The following is a 21,742-nucleotide window of genomic DNA, read 5'->3' as shown; positions in this document are numbered from 1 at the left end:
TAACTTATCTACCTTTCATCTCTTTTTTGAGGTCATAAATATTTACTTGACAGAAAAAAACTACTTTATTGCTGTGTGAATATGTATAGCAAAAAAATGTGGGGAAGATAGTTCTTTTAGAGAAATCATAAGAAAGGTAGCCAACTTCTACATAAATGAAATACTCAACTACTCTCTTTGCCCCTAGAAGATATTACAAACATGCCATGAGAAAATTATTCAAATTATCAGAAATAAACCTTTAGTAATTATGATGCCCATTTTATTCCAGATAATAATTTTCAGAATGAACACTTTAGCAACGATCCAAAATTATTAAATTTTTATTTTACATAATTATCATTAAATTTTAAAATGGACATTTTGCTTAAAGAAATATTTTCTTTCCTCTGAACAGAATAGTTCAAACTGAATTGTGGTCAGTTTGTCATTTTATTGATTTTTATTGTTTATAGACATAAGATATAATAGTGTATTATTCATATTTAGTGACCTATTATTAATGTAAGATAAAGGCGTAGTTAAGATTAGCTTTCCTATACTCCCAGAACAACTCAGATATGCCCGTGGACTGAGAAACAACAGGAATCAATCAAACCTTTATGGTATTGCCCATTGTAGAATCCTTTCCATTTGCATTTACTATTTAATTATAATAATGTTATTATGTTAGCCATCATGATTACCCATTAAATGTTTTATTAATTATGAATTATTCTTGATAAATTACACAAGAATATTGAATGCATTTTGCTAATAAATTTATTTGTACCTTAGAGCATTTTCCTGGGACTTCTTTTGATACCCAACTAGCCAAACTCTTTCTGTTTTACTAGTATAAACATTGAAACTAGCTAACATTGTCCCTAATGGGGAAAATTATATTGATTATATTAATTAATAAATATAAATAAATTGATATAAATTAAAAAATTATCTTCTGCTGGCATTTTAAATAAACAAGTTACTGTTACTTAACTATCAAATTGTTTTTTTTTTCTTTTTAATGGTAGTCCATTAGAAGTCTTTAATAAAAACTTATGTTTGAACTTTCCAAATCTTTTTAAACATTATAAAACTTACATACCTAGATATCTTGGAGCTAAAAATTTATAATTAAATGACACAGGACATTCTGTAAGTATATCTGTCAACATTTGACCACAAAAGTATCACTTTTTATGTTGGTTTTTTTTTCCAATTTGGTTTGATTTTTATTCTCATGCCATTCATTAAGATATGATTTAATACAAATAGATTTTGAAAGTGAAGGAAAAAAATCTTTTCATCTTCTAAATAGAACTTTTAAAAACAAACAAATGTAATTATCCATGGTTGTCATTCATTATAAATTTTAAACTCCTACAAGTCCAAGCCACAATACTGATGAATTATCCTTTTATTTCAATTCCAAAATCTATTTGTTTAAATCTGATCTTTCTCACTTGTGTTGAGATAAAATGTTATCAGATCTTGACTTGCTAGTGTAAAATATAATGTTTCTGAAGTTTAAAAAGACTTGGCAAGTTCCAATCACTAAAGAGATTTTTATTTTATTTTATTTTTCCAATTACATGCTATGAAAATTTTTCAACAATCATCCACTTGTATATTTATAAGTTATATATTTTTTCTACCACTTTCCCTTCCTCCTCTTATCTTAGCAGTGAACAGTCTGGTAAAAGCTGTACATGTACAATTGTCTTTAATATTTAACATAGTTTTTTTTAATGAGTCCTCATTCTGAACACTCATGCTGAAAAAGGTATTGCATGAATGGAGTCTTAGGATTTGGAATGGAGGGAACACTTGTGCCATTACAATACATTATAGAAGAAAGTCTAGAGTAAGAGGTTGATGATCCATGATAAAGTAGAAGGAACATATAAGAAAAGGCAAAAAGATAAAATTATAGTGGATGATCTGGTAGGCTCCAACACTGTATAGTGTCTTTAAGTAGGGTTATCTCATGTTGAAAATAATTTCAGATCTCTTGCCTGGGCTATGTACATAGCCTTTTGTTTGTTCTCCCTGACTCAAGTCTTTCTCTCCTCCAATCCATTCCCTAGTCTGTCAAAATTGTTTTTTTTATTAGTTTGTTTAATTCAGGTCTGATCCTGACATAACCAATACTTTATGCCCACTCAGTTAGTTGCAGTGACTATTATATTCAGAATCAATTGAAAAAATTTCATTTAATTCTTAAAGTTCTCCACAGCCTTGGCCCTCCCCATCTTTTCAATCTTCTTGTTTCTTCTTATGTCATTGACATACAACAGCCCAGACCTCAAATCCATGCCTTTTTATTGATTGTCTACATACTTGTAATGTTCTTAATTCTTATGTCAGTCTCTTAGCTTCCTTTCCATCATCTGCTAGAGCCCTTTTCCAGTCTCCAGTTCCCATAGACATACTAGTAACATCGCCTCTGCAGTTACATTCCATTTATTGTATATTATCAGATATATGCCTAGTTATTTGCATGTGAATTCTCAGTTATATGGTGATTTATTTCAGGACAGGGACAGATTTTATTAGTAGTGATTTGTTTCAGTATCATTTAGCATAGTGTCTACCATACAGCAAACAATAAATATTTTATTGATCAATAAAAGTATAGATAGAATTCTTATCAAATTTATAAATGACACAAAACTGGGAGTAAAATTACTTGCCAATCAGGATGCAAAAGATCTCGATGTGTTAGAACAATGGATTGAGTAAAATAAGAGTTACAAATGCCAAATATTCAAAAAGCAATGCAATCATTGCAAAGAGAGGCACGGTTAGACAACACTATTGTGAAGCTTTGGATTTGAGGGTTTTAATGAACTTCAGTCTCAGTATGAACTAACAATGGCAATCAAATAACCTAGTGTAATACAATCAAAGTTGTATTCATAGAGATTAAAATAATGAAGATGTGAGAATCCTGTTGCACTTATGAACATACTATGGAATATTTTGATCATTTCCAGAAACCATGTTTAAGAAATGGCATTGATTATCTGCAGAGTACTAAGAGTCATGAAATGCATTGGGATAATTCTATATGGAAATTTGGGGTGTTTAGACTTAAGATGAGGGAAAACATGTTCACCATCTTCAAAATATTTAAAGGCTGTTGAATGAAAGAGGAGATTCATTCATTCTGAAAGCCCCAGAGGGTAAAAATGGGGAGAAATGAATGGATTTTATTAAGAGGCAAATTTTAGCATCATATAAAGACTATTTTCTGACAGAACTATCAAAAATGGAAACCAGTTGACCCAGAAAAATAGTGATTTCTTCTGACTGAGAATCATCAATACAATGTGGCCCATCACTTGTTGGACATGTTGTGGATAGATTTTCTACCTTCTCCATCCCCTTCAAAGGGAACACAAAGATCAAAATAGTCCAGGAATTCTTATTATTTTTTTAGGTTTTACAAGGCAAATGGGGTTAAGTACAGCTAGGTAATTATTAAGTGTCTGAGGCCAGATTTGAACTCAGGTACTCCTGATTCCAAGGCCAGTGCTCTATCCACTGTGTCACCTAGCTGCCCCTAGTCCAGGAATTCTTGACCTATTTTCATATCTTTAATCTTTTGTCATTCTGATGAAACCTAATTATCCCTTATTAGTATAATACTTTTAAATTCATAAAATAAAAACAAAACATAGGGTTACAAAAGAGCAATTATATTGAAATAAAAATAATGTTTTTCTGGTTCAGGTTCATGGACCCCATAAAATCTATTCATGGACCTCTTGTGGGATACCTGGACCCTACATTAAGAAACCCTTATATATATAATCAAATGCCCTTGTTTTATGGATTAGAAAACTGAGCTCGACAAGAGTAACAGAGTTGTTAGAAGCAGAAAAAAGGAACTAAAAATACATGCTCATGCTGCTGCATTATGAATTTTTATAGGATTCAAAGAATCAAACTGTTACAATTGAAAGAAATCTGAGACACCATCTAATCTAGCATCCTTATTCATTGCTGAGAAAATATGACCTTGGCATTGAAATAATTACACAAAGTTCCACAACTCTACTTTGTTAGAGTAGCTTGGATTCAGCTAAGACTGAAAGAAATAATTTTCCTACATTGAACAGTTGAGGCAATGAAAAATCTCTGGTTTCTATTATATATTTCAGTATTGATTCCAGATTGCAAAATTAAATGACATCATACTAAAATTTTGCTAAGATAAATCAAAATTTAGAGCCTGCAACATTTAATGAAGAAGAGATTGAACAATACTATCAACTAGAGTCAATTAACAAACTTAAACTTGTATGAGTTAAAAAGAAAGGGCCCAACCAGATCATAAAATTGTAGACTTAGTTTGATAAGGGACTTCAGAGGCCACGTAGTTTAACTTCCCAATTTTATATCTGAGAGACTTGAAGTTAAGAAAAGTTAAGTATTTTGTCCAAGGTCACACAGGTGTTTTCTTGACCAGCCTCACCCATCATTATTTGGAAGGTACACAAAATTGCTCAAAAATATTTAAATATTAGCCAAAATTAAATATTAGCATTGGCAATATTATCTCCAAAGTCCTAAATGAATTTTGAATGCAAATAATAGTGATAATTATATTACATACCTTAAAATAATCCATATAATTACTGTTTTTATATATAGCCAATAATTTTCTGGATTTTACTACAAAATTATTTTCATCCAAAGTAAAATTATTTCATATGCTTACTTGAGAAATTCTTCATAAAAGAAAAAGACGAATTGCTTCATAAGTATAAAGTTAATTCTCAGCAATAATTCTATATTAATATTTAGGGGAAGGTTAAATTCTATGTGGTATATGGATACTAAATGCTTTCGTACATGATGTTTCCATCTTGTGGAAACCTCAGCCATGAATTTTGTGTTGATTTTTAATGGTGAAGGAAGAAGAAAAATTATTTTAAAACAATATTTAAATTTTTTTAATTTAGTGATTTTTTATATTTATGAGTCTGTATGTAAATTTTCTTTATTATTCAAGATCAGGTATAATGAAATTTGTGCATAAATGTGATAATATTTAAATATAAATTAAATAGGGCAACTATAGCAAAAAATGAAGAAGTTACTAAATTTATGGATTTTTCCTTCCATGTGCTCTCAAAGGTAGATTTATATGTTTTTTCCAGGTGCAAATTGCAAGCCATAGTTCCCTTTTATGTTCATTAAATTCTACTGATGTCAGTAGTTTCCTTGGAAACAAAAACCTTTATGCAACTAGTCAGAGGTTTGGTAGCAATAATATTAGGATGCTGATGAGAGTAAGAAATACTTCCTTTGGCAAATGTTTTTATTAAAAACTTTGATCTATTTATCTTCTCCCATTCACTAACTACAAATAAAAAATGCTAAAATGGATAGTAGCCATATCATAATATCTTTTCTAAAGGTCTAGAAGCTCCCAATAGTCATTTACATAACGTATATGCCTAGTATTTTCTATAAAACGGCAAAATTTTATTATAACTGGTACAGATACTAGCCATTGATGTATTTATTTCTCCTACACTGACATTTAAATTCTCTAAGTTTATCACAAATATTGCATTTATATGTATCCATATATAAAATGTCATTGAAGTTATTCATCTACTATACCTAGATATTAAAGATTATATGTCTTTTTAGAGCTTCAAGTATCTAGTCTAAGTATCTGCCTTGCCTGGTTGTTGTGAGGCTCAATTAAAAAAAGGTATATAAAGGGCTTTTACAAACTTTAAAACAACATACTGGGGCAGCTAGGTGGTGCAGTGGATAGAGCACCGGCCCTGGAATCAGGAGTACCTGAGTTCAAATCTGACCTCATACACTTAATAATTACCTAGTGTGACCCTGGGCAAGTCGCTTAACCCCATTGCCTTGTAAAAACTAATAAACAAAAGAAAACAAAAAAGAAACAAATAGCAACATATAAATACTATAAGTGAATCAGTATTAATTATAAACAAAATGACATGATCATTATTCAAGTCCCATCCCTCCTCCTTTACTGTTTTTGAAAAATGACTAAGGTCTGAGAGCATATCTACTTCAGTTATCTACCACAATAACAGATTAATAGCTATATCAGGTAACTGAAAGTCTTGAGCTATTGTGAAGAATTCTACTAAGGACAATTACATTCTCTAAGTGGTTTCTAATGTTGTCCAGGTGGAGTCTTCATTTTAGTGGACACACTACTCTCTGCCAGTATCACTTCCTAATAGCCAGGATCCTTCATCTTTAATTAGGATATTCCTAACATTGTTTCTCTTTATCTATTAGGATTTAGAGTCCATGAGCCTAGTAAAATGAATCAAAACAGGTATTCTACCTTGCTGTTGCTAGACCAGGAAGAGAAACAGCTCTTTGTTACATGCTTTTATTAATGTTGTTTTAAAATAGCATTCCTCTTTTTATTTAACTTCATTACTACAATGAAAATGCTACCACAAAGCTGTTTAAAACTCTAGAGACTAAAAAAATTCCAAATTTGCTCTGGAATTTACTTTCCTAAAGCAGTTGAATGAAATTATTTAAATGACTATGTTTGTCCTTCTTTTTTTTGAAGAAGACCCTAACATCAGAGAGGTGATGCCATAACAATCAAGTCTTTCATATGAATAGTAGAATTGTATTTTGAATTCTGAAAACATTTTCAGAATGCAACTCTTCGCCATCTTGTGGTAAAGTCTGGTACCAAGTTCTTCACATCATAGAGGAGAATTGGCAATGTATTAGGAAAGCATTTATTTTAAAAGAGTGACATTTTCTTCTGTGCCCTTCCCCTACCTCCCTACCCACGTGGATAGATTTTTTTGGAACACCGAATAACTTTAATTTTAATAGTCACCTGTCAATAAGGTCACTTTTCAGCAAAGAATGTCAAGTGACTATTTAAAAATTAACCTACTAGTTTCTAAAAAAGTTTCGGGGAATATCTGAATGCTTAAAATCTTACAGAGGAAGACAGTAGAAGATTATGAGCAATATTCTTTCATCAAACAAAAAGAAAGAAAAGACAAAGGGACAAAGACAGTTAAGTCAAATAACTAAAAGATTATTTGTAAGGATAGCACAATATATAAAATGATGAATTTGGAGGCAGAAAAACCTGAGATCAAATCTCTTCTCAGGGAATTTTTATCTGTGTGACCCTGAGAAAGTCATTTAACTTTTCTAAATCATATGTAAAATAGGAAATACCTAAAATGTGAGCAATTGCCTAATGGAGTTGTTGGGGAAATCAAATGAGATAACATATCTAAACATATATTTCAAGCCTTTGGGATATATGCAAACACTAGCATTATTTTTATCTATAAAGGCTCATTACACCTTTTTTTCATCAATTACAGTGAATTAACACAGCAGCATCCATTGTGCTACATTAGAAAATAGAAATGCTATAGAAGAAAAGAAAGATGAAGTGGGTACAAAGAAAATCCTTGCTGGAGACAACATTTTGTAGAGAGTAGAAACATTGGTTCTTAGGAGATCTGAAAGAGGGAAAAATACCAAAGACTTCATTTTATTATTTATTTATTTATTAGGAACTTACATAAAAAGAGGAAGTAAAATGTATTAAATAGAGATCTCACCTCAATATCAGGAAAACCTGAGTTCAAGAAATTTCCTTACCCCAGAATACCATGTGCTAGTGAAATCACAGGTCTTTTTTTTCCTATCTCTAACCTTATTTAAAGCACTAGAAAAGAGGATTGGCATTGTACTAGTATTCAATGCCCTATAGCACTGCTTTTCTTATATCTTTTATGGACCACTATGAAGTCTTCATAAATATAATCTACTTATATATCAAGGACATCCTTAATGAAGATATGAGAGAAGAATTAGCAGGTTTTCACAAATGATATTTCATGGTAGACAACATCTTTTCAGTGGTAAAACTAATTCAAAGCTGTAGAAAATAAAAGTTCCAATCTTTATTATTTTTAACTACAAAAAAGTAACATTTAATTTAACTGAAAAACGAAAAAAGGTCATTTTTATAGGGTCTTCTGCAACAAGGTATCTCAGACATATAAGAAAATGTAAGATATTTTTGAAGGCTGTGATGTGAAAATGTTTGATGACAATGTAATTATTAGTCTAAAGCAAAACATAATAAGGGGAAGATATCAAAGATATTTATTAGTGCCATGGAAGATATAAAACAAAATATTATCCAGCACAGATTTCACATGGAAGGAAAATTTTCAGTATACTGTGAGCTCCTCCAGATACTCCTGTTGCACATAATGTCTTTTAGATTATATTAAACCATGCTTTACTGCTGAGCTTCCTAAATGAACTCTTTTGACTTTTTTATTTCTAATACTTAGGACAATTCTTGGCATATGTTGATGCTTAATAAATGTTTATTGATTGATAATTCCTTTTTAAGAGATGTTTATATTTAGAAATTCTGATATATCTCTGACTATTTCAAATGAGCAGTACAAGTAATAAAAGAATCAGAAATGGGGGCAGCTAGTTGGCACAGTAGATAAATCACCGGCCCTGGAATCAGGAGTACCTGGGTTCAAATCCAGTCTCAGACACTTAATAATTACCTCGCCGTGTGGCCTTGGGTAAGCCACTTAACCCCATTGCCTTGCAAAAACCTAAAAAAAATAAATAAAAGCATCAGAAATTAAATACAAAAATGATTGGTGTTCATTACTAAGCAGTAAACATTATTCAAGTGTCTGGTTAATCCTTCTGTATCTCTCATCTCTACTCTTACAAAACCCTCTTTGTTTTCCCTACTTCATGTTTCTCCTCATTTGAAACCCACACATCTTCAATAGAAATAGGTCGAATTATCACAGAAAACTCACAAATCAAAGAATACCTAGATTTACAAGTGAGTATTAATAATTAAAAATTTTATACCTTGTCACTTACTCCCAAACTTCTTTTTATTACTTGAGATCCTTATAGGACTGCACAAAATGGAAAATTCCTGAGCAAAATCATCATAGAACTGTCACTAAGGCTTAAGTGTTGCCTTGTTTGAAACAGACTGGTGCACAGCATAGAATAGATCAACTCTTAAGCAGAGAAGAAAACTCTCATAAAGACATATGAAATAATTATAAATCAATAAGAAATTTATTTTACATTATAAAAATATAGTTACCTTTTCATGAACAATAAACGAATCCATCTGAAGGTATTTATAAAAATGACAGACTTAGAGAAGTTTTTCATTTTTTTAGTGTTTTGAAAGCAATAATTATCCTTATCTGATTGCAAATGTCCCTAAATGATTCTTACCACTATACAAGGGATTACTCCCTAATAGATTTATATGCAAATGAATAGATTTCCAAATATGGACCATTTATCTATCTTTCCATCTGTTGTTCTATTGATCTATTGATTCATCTATCAATCTATCTATCTGTTGCCTATTGTTCCATTATTCACCTATGAAGAATCACTCTTACCCAGGAATGCAAGTATAGAAAGATACTAGAAATTTATTAAAAGAAGTTACAATACAAAAGAAAGTGAGAGAGCAAGCCCACCAGAAATCTCCTTAAAATTCCTCCTTAGGATCCCTGGGAAGAGGTAGTGACTTGGGAATGGCCCAAGTCCTGCATTGGAAATTTGACCTTTTGGGAAGGGTCAAAGGTCTCAGATTCCAGTATGGATGGTCTCAGGTGTGTCTCCAGTGCTTGTGCTACCTGGCTGTCCCAACCAAAAGAGGAGGCAATATCAATCAGATTGAAGGTCAGGCCGTCAGGCCCTGGCCTAAACTAGACAAGTCAGGATGGGATATTTTAACAGAGGGATAAAGGAAGAAGGAAAAGATCTACAAAATTTGTTTCCAACTGATCTCAACACTCCCTATACCCATGGTTCCCTGCATCATATTTACCTATGAATTTATCAGTCTGTCTGCCTGTCTATTTATCTATCTATCTATCTATACAAGAGAAATTGACTTGCCCATAGTCACATAGCTAATAAGTTATGTGTGAACAGAACTGAGAGCAGCCTGATGGCACAGTGGACAGAGTTCTGGGCCTGGAAAGAACATGAGTTCACATCTAGTCTGAGAAGCTCACTAACTGTATGAACCTAGACAAATTATTTAACCCATTTGCGTTTCCTCATTTTTATAGAAAATTGGGCTAACAGCACCTTGCTTACAGTGTTGTTGTAAGGATCAAATGAGATAATTTTAAAGTGTTTAGCAAAGTGTCTGTTACATAGTAGGTTTATAAAAATTGGCTTTTATTATTATTAGATATTAGATATTCCAACTTAACACACTGAAGACATCCAAAGAGAAGGAATCCACCACCTTTCAAAGAAGCTTTTCAACAATGCCTATTCTTCACATTTCTTGGAACCTTCCTCCTGTTTCTGCTGGGGGTTTTTTGGGGGGGGGGGAGTGAAGAGAGTTTGTGTGGAGGGGAATGGAGGGTCCTTCTCTCCAGGGTACTTGCCACAATGTATTAACTCTTTGAAAGCAGAGACTTTGCTTTATTTCAATTTTGTATCCCAAGACCATAATATATTGCTTTTAATAGACCAAGTACTTTATAAATATGTATTGACCTGAATGTTATATATTGTTAAATTATAATACTTACATTTGCAGAGAAATAAATCATAGTCCTTGTGGATCTATGATCTCATCAATTGGGGACTCTTTCCAGTGGTATGGATGTCAACCCTTACTTGATTTATTTTTATGTGAGACTCTTGTCCAAGTTCCTCTGTGAATTGTAAAATAAAAATAAAATAAATAAACAACAGAGTAGATATAATGGGCCTGGAGTCAAGCAGATCTGAGTTCAAATTAGGTTTCAGACTTTCAGACACTTATTAGTTGTATACAATGCTGAGCAAGTCATTTAACCCTCTTTGCCTTAGTTTTCTCATTTGGAGCATGAACTGGAATTGGAAATGGAAAACCACTCCAGTGTTTTTGCCAGGAAAATTCCAAATGAAGTCACCCAAGAGTCATAAATGACTAAAATGACTGAACATCAATCAGAAATATGTCTCATCAGGAACTAGTCAAAATGGTCAAATGCCTCCAGGATTTTTTTTGTTTGTTTTTGCAAGGCATTGAGGTTAAGGTAATTATTAAGTGTCTGAGTCTGGATTTGAACTCAGATATTTCTGATTTGGGTTGGTATTCTATCCTCTGTGCCACCTAGCTGCTCCCATAATAGGCTTAAAAGTTTAAAAAAGCATACTCTAAATATTTTTGAATTGTTTTTCCTTTAATCAGCAAACATCTCAATATTGTATTTCATTAATAATTGTATTTTAATAATGATAACTGGAATTTATACAGCTTTTTAAGTTTTACAGTGTTTTATATGTATTAACTCATTTAATCCTCACAATAAAAAAATTCTTTCATTTACCACATGACTAGTTATTTTTTGGTCTAATCATATCTTTCTTTTATGATGTTCTTTATACCACTTTTGCATGTTTCTTGTTTATGATATTCTATACAGTTCTGGTAATTCTGCACTATAACGGGGTTTGTAGAAAACACATCCAAAAGTTACGTTGAATGTTAAAATTAGGAATATTGTCAGATTCAAAAGACATAGTCAAAAATTTTTATGTGTTACCATTTTTTAAAGTTTATGAAACAAAACTCAGGTTAAATGATAAGATGCTACTTATTACCATCTTTTCTAAACTGTAAGGTATAAGGATTGAATGAGATTTCTAAAACATACCTTCTAGTCATAATGATAACAATAATGATGCTAATGATATCTAGAATTTATATAATGTTTTAAATTTTTAAAAGTTCTTTATTTTTCTTATTTGATCCTAAATCTTGAAATATATAACATATAATATACAATAATATAATGCATATATTACATACATATTACATTACATATATAATAATAATAAATATATAACATCCAACTTTTGTTGGAAAAGCCTCCAAAGAGTAGAAACCCATTACCTTTGTAATCAGGCTCTTTGTTATACTAAGCCTTATTTTTTTCTCTTTGAAGTTTCCACCTTTTATCCCTAGTAAGACCCTCTGGGGTCAAATAGAGTAAATCTTCTTCCGCTTTCACTTTGACAACCCTTCATTTACTTATCATATTCTTTTTAATTTTCTAATTTTCTAATTAATTTTTCCTTCCAAATCCTTTCCAATGATCCTTACAGGAGAGAGCCTCAAGATTCATAACTATCCTGACTTCCTTCCTCTTCACATTCTCTTGTTTATCAATAGCCTTCCCAAAATAAATGTGCTACCCAAGAACAAATGGGATTTGATCAGAAATGAGTAGAGTAGGGGTAAAGCACTTGTCAAAATTATAGGGTTTATATATGAATATATATATATATATTATATACTTGTAAATTAATCAGTACATTATAGTTATCTGGACACTGTCACAAATTCATGATGATCTGGCAATGGTATTTATAGTAGGAAAGAAAATCAACAGTTTAGGCTTTTGTAGCCCTATTTGTTTGCAACATAAATGCTGTTCTTCTTATATGATATTCCATCTCCACCCAGAATGCACCCCCCAATCCTCTTAGAATATCTTGTGACCTTTAAAAAAAACAGTTTGGTACCACCTTTCACCTGAAGCATGCAGCAAGCTGTTAGTGTCTCTCTTACCTAAAAAGCCATGTTATATTGATTTGATATATATTTTGTAAATTATTTTATAAGTACTGGGATTTTTCTTAGACAACAGCAATTGTTTTCTTTTTATATTTATATGCTTACAACCTAACATAATAAATGTAGGTTGCTGCCTAAAAATATTTGAGGAAAAAATGGAATTTCTAAGTATCATAAGAGGATAATAATTAATATATGGGACTCTTGAGTCAGAAAATCTAGACTCTATTACTATGGTGCTGAATAACTACAGAAAAGACAGTTTACAACTCTCTTCCTCTGTAAAACATTTGTTCCACTTATATAATAACTCAAATATATTTGTAATAGTATGCATTAACATGCTGCTAGCTTCATATCTTTGCTTTAATAATAATATATATTTTCCTTGTTCCACTTATTTAATAACTCAGATATATTTGTAATAATATGCATTAACATGCTACTAGCTTCATATATTCGCTTTAATAATACATATTTTTACTTGTAGGAAAAAGTCATCAACACCAAAATTGAATTATCTAAGAAACCAAGAATAGGTAAATTATCTTCTGGTTCAGTTGAAGTTTGGACCAGCTTTCCAGCTCATTGCAGTGAATTGGAATTTATGTCTACTGCTCATAACTGCTTATAACTCTAACTACTAAATAAATTTCTATTACTTCATGTGATATTGAATGTGTAAGACTAAGATACTTTTACCTCCAAAAAAGCAATGTGGGAGTATTGTGGATAGATTGAGGTGATTATCTCTGAAAATTACTCTAAAGTGATTAATAAAGCAAAAATTTTAAACCTTGAAGTTTCTTCCCCTGAAGAGGCTAGAAAATGCAGTATGAAAAAGAAAGACAGCATAAAAGAATTTAGATTGAGTGATCTATAATTTGTTTAAAGAAATTAAAAAAGGAACAGAATCAATAAATCAATTGATGAGCAAACATTTATTGAACTCTTAGTGTGAATTTAGTCTGTCAGACCTGAGTTCAAATCCAGTCCCAAATACTATATTAGATATGTGGACTTAGGCAAGTTTCTTTATATGTAAAAGGGAGATTATAAGAACCTTTGACTATCAAGGTTGTGAGGACCCAATGAGAAGGCACTAATAAATGTTATCAAACCTTAAAACACTATATAAATGGTAGGGATTATTATTGATGATTATTAGTAAATATGAAAATTAATAATATTAATAATAACATTATCAATAATAACTTCTACTATGTACCAATCTGTATAAGGTGGTGAGTATAGACAGATTAAACAGGAATATCCTTGCTTACAAAAGATATCAGAAATTCTGAGAGTCAGGAAAGATGAAAAACACATATCCAAGAAATACTTTCAAGTATATTTTTATGCCTGGTTTGGATTTGTTTTGGCCCATAGAAAGACTTAAAAATACCCCCTGCTAGAGTGAAGGCTTTATGACAAGGGACATTCCTGTGAAGGACATTCAATTCATTCCTTTTGAACTCTAGAACATGATGCCAGATTCATCTGTTTACACAAAATTTTGTTTGAAGTTTAAGGACTGGTTAGGAAGGAATTTCCAGTGGCATAAAAAAAGTTTTGTTTATACAGAGTGTGTAGGGTGTTGTTTGTTGTTTTTTTTTTTTTTTACAGGATGATCTATTTATCCATGATCACATGTCCAATTAGTTCTGACAATGAAAGTCTACATAATGAAAGGTGAATATTCTAGCAGTCCTTCTCACATGCATCTGAATGACTGAATTACAGTCCTGGAAACCCAAAGCTATGATTTTGCTGACAAAAATTAATGCATATGATTTATAAATGACTTTCAAGATTGTGAAAAAGGGCAGAGGCACTGAAGCCCTAGAGAAGGGCAAGTATTATATTGATATGAAGAAATCCAAAGGGAATAGGACAGTGAGAGCTCTCAACTTAGAAAAATTCTAGAATATATTATTAAATTCATAATGAACATTAAGAAAAAGGACTGAGCTATTACAAAAGTATAGTATAAAGATAATGTATTTCACTGGGGAAGGTATCATCTCTAGGTGGTACTCAGGACCTGGGCCCATATCCCATTTAGGAGGCTTCCTACTTGTGTTATTTTGAACCTTACCTTTATCTGTGAACTTCAATTTCCTTATCTGTACTATAAGGTGATTGAACTAGTTCCCTAAAGATAAGTTCCCTTCTTTCTTTAGAATGGGGATCCTATAAAATCCCATGTCACATTAAACTTAATTCCTTGTTTGAATGGTAGATAAGAGAATATTGTAGATTTTATATATTGTATTGAAGCATAATACAAGAGAATATTGTAGCATTTTATGAAGATTAACCTTAGATTGATCTACTTTTATAGGATTATAGATGGAATAAGGATAATTGAATAGATAAACAGAAGACATTAAACCTATCCTTCATTTTATGAACTCAAGTAGACCATTTTATAGGAACAATGACCTCTCAGTTCATGTGAACAATTCCTGTTCTATATTCTTTCTTAAAAAGTTATTTGAAAACCTAAAAGTAAAAGAAAAAGTTGAATAAAACCGAATTATATATTTCATATCCCTATATTTATCTCTAATTGCTAACTGAACTATTCTATGAGTGGTAATGGGTGTAATGGAATGAAGCTGTATGTGTCCTCTAAAAGTTTAATTAAGCTCTCTAAGTATGTTTTCTATTCAATAGAATGTGGTTGCTAATCATTTTACTTTCTATTTCATATAATTGTTGTCAAAATCAAATGGGATAATTTACGTAAAATGATTTATGTAATCTTAAAGCTTAAAGCACCAAATAAATGTTACAGATTATTATGTCACAATTCAATATAGATTTTTGAAAAGACAAGCTAGATCTTGTGAATTATCTTTGTTATTGAAGAGAGAAATATCTATTTCAATATTTGGATAAGTATTATAGTTTTATATTTTACTTTCCCATTCTAGATCTGAAAGAAGACATCTTCTACATATAGGACAGGCATGTCTTGTAATATAATTAAGGGGAAGAATCAGTCTGCTTTTTTGGAAACAAGATGTCCATTCCATTCCTTTGTTACTATGTGTACTTTCAAATAATTAGGAAAAGGGATCTAGGAAGAATTAACAAATAATCTGGATTATTTGGATGGCACCACTTTGGGAAGAGAAAGCATCAAATGATAGTTATTTAAGAAAAGAGATATATGTGAAAGGGCAGAGGGCGGTTGGCAATAAGGGAGAATATCAAAATTATATATATATATATATACATATATATATATATATATATTGGACTTACAAAGTTTATTATTTCTATTTTATTGAACTTGTAGTCTATTCTTACTTTTTTATTTCTGAGATTCTTTGACATTCTATGATTGCACAACATCACTAATTCTCCTCAGATTCAGGATAGTCCTTTTATATCCATACAAACATACAAACTTGAGTTTCGGGAGCTAGGGATCAAAAAGCTTAATCATTTTGCTTTTTAATCAAGTCAACCATTCATCTTTTACATTCTTTTTGTAGAGAAAAAAGGAATCTTTAAAAATATGGTCCAAAATACCTGAATGCCTAGTTTTCTGTAGCAAAGAAGAGGAGTCAAAACAGGGCAAAAGAACTGAGTGAAATGAATAAATATAAATAAATAATACAAATAATTAAGGTAAAATGCATTTAAAAACACATTCTCTCACTAATAAAAATAAGATTTAAGAAGTACTTATTTTAGTATTTGAGACACTGCTAGATTTCAAACTAAGAAAAATACAAATACATAACTCCTGCCTTAAGAGATTTAAATGGAAAGAAAAAGAGCTTTAACTGAATTAACTAGTGAATTTCTTTAGGTCAGCATTTCATTTTTGTTTGGAATCTATGGTGACCTAGAAGTCAATAATTATAAGGATCTTTCTGGGTTATTTTCACATTTTTTGATATATTCATTTTAAAGAACTGTAGCAAAATGTTGTCTTTCTTGTAGAACATAACTCCACAACTTGGAAGAAAATATGAACTACCAATACCCAATTTCCTTTATTTTCATGAATAACTGCTTTCTCCTTTTCTTTAGGAAATTCTTCCCACAGACTAAAGCCCCAATATACAAAATTCTCTACAGTTATTTTTCTGTTTTTCACAAATGCCAATGTTACTAGATCTTATTTTCTTTCTTAAATACATACTGGGGAAAATCATGACAGTTTAACAATTTAACCTTATAAAATTTAACCTAGACAACTATGATCAGTCTTACTTTGTCATGTAAATTGAACTTTTGTTATCAATGTCATAATCTACCAGATGATTATATAACCTCTATGTGAATTTTATGTAAAAATAACTTGTGTGCATTATTCATGCTGACAGTCCCTTTTAATAGCCTTAAAACATGTGGGAGTAGAATTATGCTGCATCTGTCCCAAGCTTTTAATTCTTTCTTTTTTTATGGGATGAAAATTCTTCATAATGTCAGGATTTTATAGAGACTTCTGAGTGGTAGTAGCTGTATTGGGCCCCTTATATTAGCTGTACAGTATGGGTAAAAATGTCATATTTTCTGAAAGAAGTCTTATTTAAGAAGGGTGATGACTGTCAACATTTTTTCCCCTTTAAATTAGGCTTTCTAAATTTGCCTGTAAATGAAAGAAGGAAGAAAATTAAATTCCAGTCTATCTTTAATACTACTTTATGGCAGTTATTTAAGGGCCTAAAGTGGTAAAAAGGTTATATCATAGGGGAGGAATAACATATAAGACACCTTCTGGGGACCTGACCTGACAATGAGAGTGAGACTTGGGAAAATGGCAGAAGTATTGGTGTAAAATTGTTTAGAAACTTTGGTCATTAGTTTTGTAGATGGAGGTCATTAAAAGGCACCAGGAAGAAATGATTCAGACACTGTATAATTTATAAACCAAATTACTTAACTTCTTTGTGCCAGACAATTTCCTAAGATTCCAAAATATAGATTACCTGTTAATCCATATTTGTTGAAAGAGTTTCCACTTTTGAAATTGCTCACACTAATGATCTATCCTGACACCTACTACCCCACCCTCGAATTCTGGTGAATTATAGAAAGGCAAACTTTGAGCCATTTAAGAGGAGGTGTTTTTTCTTCTAATCTCATGATATATACATGATATAAAGTAAATATTAAATATACAATGGATGAATTCAAACTGTTTATGATTTTTTGAGTGATGGATGTGACAAGAATAGGTTATCCAAACCAATACTCTGCTTCCAGGCAAAGCTGGATTCAAATGATCTCAATAAAAGCACTTAATTCATGAATTTCTAATAGTTTTTCAGAAATTTCCAATAATGATTCTTTTAGACCAGTATGAAATATCTAAATGAAAAAGAGCTTAATCTTCCAAAGAAGGCACTATGACATTGTTCTTCAAACAAAAGACTCACATTATATCTCTTGCCCGGACACTAACTAGTTATATGCCCTTCACAAAATGCTCAATGTCTGTAAAAATCTTTTTTTAAAAAAGCTCATTCAAGCAATATCTAATATAGTCCAAATTTCTCTCCAGAAGCTATCAAGATTATTATAAGAATGGCTTGACTCAAACTTTGCTCTCAAGAACCTTCTGTACAAAATGCCAGAAACATAAGTCAACAATTCTATAATAGGAGGCAGTAAAATTATCATTGCACTAAAGAATAATTATGAAGACAATAGCCATTAATGTATTATTTCAATTCAGTAAAAACCTAGGAGTGGCAATTAGGCGGCAAAGTGGATAAAATGGCTGTGGAATTAGGAAAACCTGATTTCAAACCAGCCTCAGATGCTTAGTAGTTATGTGACCCTGGGTAACTCACTTCACAATATTTGTTTCTCCATTGTAAAATGAACTGGAGACAAACCACTCCAGTATCTTTGCCAAGGAAATCCTAAATGGGTTTTGTCAGAAACAACTGAACCAACTCAAAAACAATAACAAAAATCCAGGAGGATTTGATGTTAGATGATTTTGTAGAAAGGAAGCAAGTAATGAGTAATACTTACCTTTAACTAGTTAGTGGGATTTTTTTAGTATTCTCATTAGCTAGCACAGTGCCTTCAATTCAATACAATTCATTAAACATTTATGAAAAATCCATTCTATGCTGGTTATTTCAAACCTCTGGAGAGATGAAGGCACAAAGAATAACAGTCTTTACCTTCTGGGAGTTCTAATCTGCTGTAGGGAAGCAACATATATTATACAAATATAATTCAAGATTGATAAATTCAATATACACACATATACAGATGAGCTGGGCCTTAACTATATCTTGAGAGTTGAGTGGAAATAAACAGATATATATTCTAGGTATGGGGAAAGGCCTGCATTGGAAAAAAAGGAATATTGTTGGAAAGGAGAGTGGCAAAGGAAAGAGACTAATCATTTTTATAGGAGCTATTATGTGCCAGTTAATATAACAAACACTTTTACGAATAATTTCATTTAATCCTCACAATAACAGAGCATCCTAAAGGGATACAAGATTGATGTCCAATTATTTTCAGTTCTTCTGACTAAAGATGATTATTTTTTCTGACCAGGATATGAAGTTTCCAAAATTGTTATTTAGGTGTCAGGTCACCTTTTTTGTAAGATGTCTTTTTTTTTTCATTTAGTTTCATCCTCTGCTACTTTGTTTTCATATCTGATATTTGATTCCTTATTTGCTGTTAACATGTAAAACTTTTAACCATTGTCTTGAATAGTAAATAGGGGAGTTCCTGCTATACCCCCCCCAGAAATAAAGCATCAATGAACTTCAAATATCTAAATAGAACACCAAGAAAAAATATTCTATTCTACCACCATAGAAACACATATTAAAAAAAAGAAATGAAGTTGGTCTGATGTGATTCTATTCTTAAATATAATTTAATAAAATAAAATAAACTGGCTTTTTTGATCATTTCACTTTTGATATGACTAATAATAACACGACAACCAGTCAAATGTATAAGTTCACTGAATTGAGGTAGGAAGACATGGTTTTAATTCTGCCTCAATCACACATATATAACCTTTGTGTCCTTGAGCAAGGCATTTTTAATCTGTTTCTTCTTTTTTAAAATGAGAGGATTGAACTAGATGACTTCTCAGTTTTAACTCTGAATCTAAATTCCAATGTCTCTCTTCTCTGTGAAATGAACTGTTATCTCTTGAGTGCTAATTTTGCTAGTAGCAGCATGGAAAGTGTATGTGGGTACATTTGGATGGAGATTAAAATGCCCTAAACTCCTTCCAGATGCATATTGAAAAATCTTCTTTAGTGAAAGCTGCTCCCTCTCCTTTTAGTGAATTCTAAAGCCTTTTCTCTCTCTCTCCCCCTGAATATATATATATATATATATATATATATATATATATATATATATATATATAGAGAGAGAGAGAGAGAGAGAGAGTATTCTAGTATTCTAATTGAGTAAATGGTAAAAGATGAAATGAGTAGGCTATTAGACTTTTTAAAAGGAATTCTGTGGTATGAAAACCAGGATCCAATTACTTATTTACTGAGTAGTATGTACCATATATTAAAGAGATTAAAAAGGGGGAAAGAATTTTGTTTTTTTTTCCCTTGAAAAGCAGTCAAAAAGAACATGGAAGAAATGTGCTTTTTCTTCCTTTTTGTAAAGGAAACTAAAACTTGTTGACTATTTGATCTCACTTTGGTAGGTTCTGCCCTCTGATTCTCTTAAAACAGTGGCAGGTACAGATTCTGCTCTTTTGCTTTTATGACTGAAGTTAAGTCATCCAGCCAAAGAGCAAACCACTGATGTATTGAATAGAAACCAAAAGAAATTTAAAGAGCCATGTTAAATCTCCAAATTCTCTATTTTTGTGTTCATTTCTTGGTGAAAAATTGATTTGTAATGATACATATGTGTCAAGAACAGGAAAATAAATAGAATCCTAAAATGTGATAGTATGGATTTTGAGTCAGAAGTACTTCATTCAAATCCCATTTCTAATACTCAGTGACAAGTCTCACTTAATTTCCTCAGGCTTCACTTTTCTCATTTGTAAAAGGAATAGGTTGATATAATATAAAACTCTTCAATTCATGATCCTATAATAACTCACTCCCCTCTTTTTATACATAAGAAAATTGAACTCTAGAAAGCTTAAATGATTTGAACAAAATTACTAATAAATGGGAGAACAAGGACTCAAATTCAGGATGTCTGAATTGATGAGTTGGACAATAGACTCTAATAGTTTAAGGAATTAGAAGATTATTGCTTAATCCTCTAAAACATCATCTTAAATACATAAAAAACATCTTAAATACATCATTTTATCTGTATTTTCTAATCATTTTACAAACTGTAATCTCCCTTAGAAAACTTGTTGTAGTTTAGTTGTTTCAGTCACATCCAACTTTTAATGACTCCATTTGAGGTTTTCTGGGCAAATCTCAAAATTTGGTGGTTTGACATTTCCTTCCTCACATTATTTTACAGATGAGAAAGCTGAGACAAACAGGATTAAATGGCTTATACAGGGTCACATAGCTAATAAGTGTTTAAGATCAACAGATTCAGAAAGAATCATTGTTCTGACTCCAGGTTCAGCACTCTATCCATTGTACCAATTCACTGCTCCCCTGAAGACAATACCCATATTTTATCTAGACTTTTTCTTGTTTCTTGTACTAAAATTAATACACTGTAGCTTTAATGAATATATTTTAAAATTAACGAATTCTTTCAATTATATCTCTGTTTTCTGAAATATTTCTAGGAAACAACTTGAATTTGAAAAGTTCCTGAGTGTTAGAGGACAGTATTTTCAATTGTACATGATAAAAATTTGAATCTAAAATACCAAATAAATTCCTTTACTACTGAAATATTACCTTTCACTAGCTTCTTTTGAATAACATATATTAAACAATTCAGTGACAATACACTTATGAAAAATGAGGACTCTGTAGTATAAATCAGTATGCTGTTTAATGCAGAATTACTTAAGTGTAGAAATTCTTAACTTTAGACCGCTTCACACTTTTAAGCATATTAACATTTTAATTTAAGTGTCTGAAATCTCACTCTAAAGAAATAAAACTTGTTAGGTTCTATTTCTAGCAGTGC

The 21,742-nt window shown here is 31.2% G+C and overlaps 1 protein-coding gene across 1 annotated transcript in view; it reads left to right on the top strand.

Moving 5' to 3' along the window:
* Positions 1-21,742, top strand: part of PLCB1 (phospholipase C beta 1) — a 964,239-nt gene that overhangs the window by 264,940 nt on the left and 677,557 nt on the right. The window lies entirely within an intron of this gene.

Source organism: Macrotis lagotis, chromosome 1 (assembly GCF_037893015.1).
Source record: "Macrotis lagotis isolate mMagLag1 chromosome 1, bilby.v1.9.chrom.fasta, whole genome shotgun sequence".
Lineage (NCBI taxonomy): Eukaryota > Metazoa > Chordata > Mammalia > Peramelemorphia > Peramelidae > Macrotis > Macrotis lagotis.
Note: the sequence above shows the minus strand (reverse complement) of the source record. Positions and strands in the feature narration are given on the sequence as shown.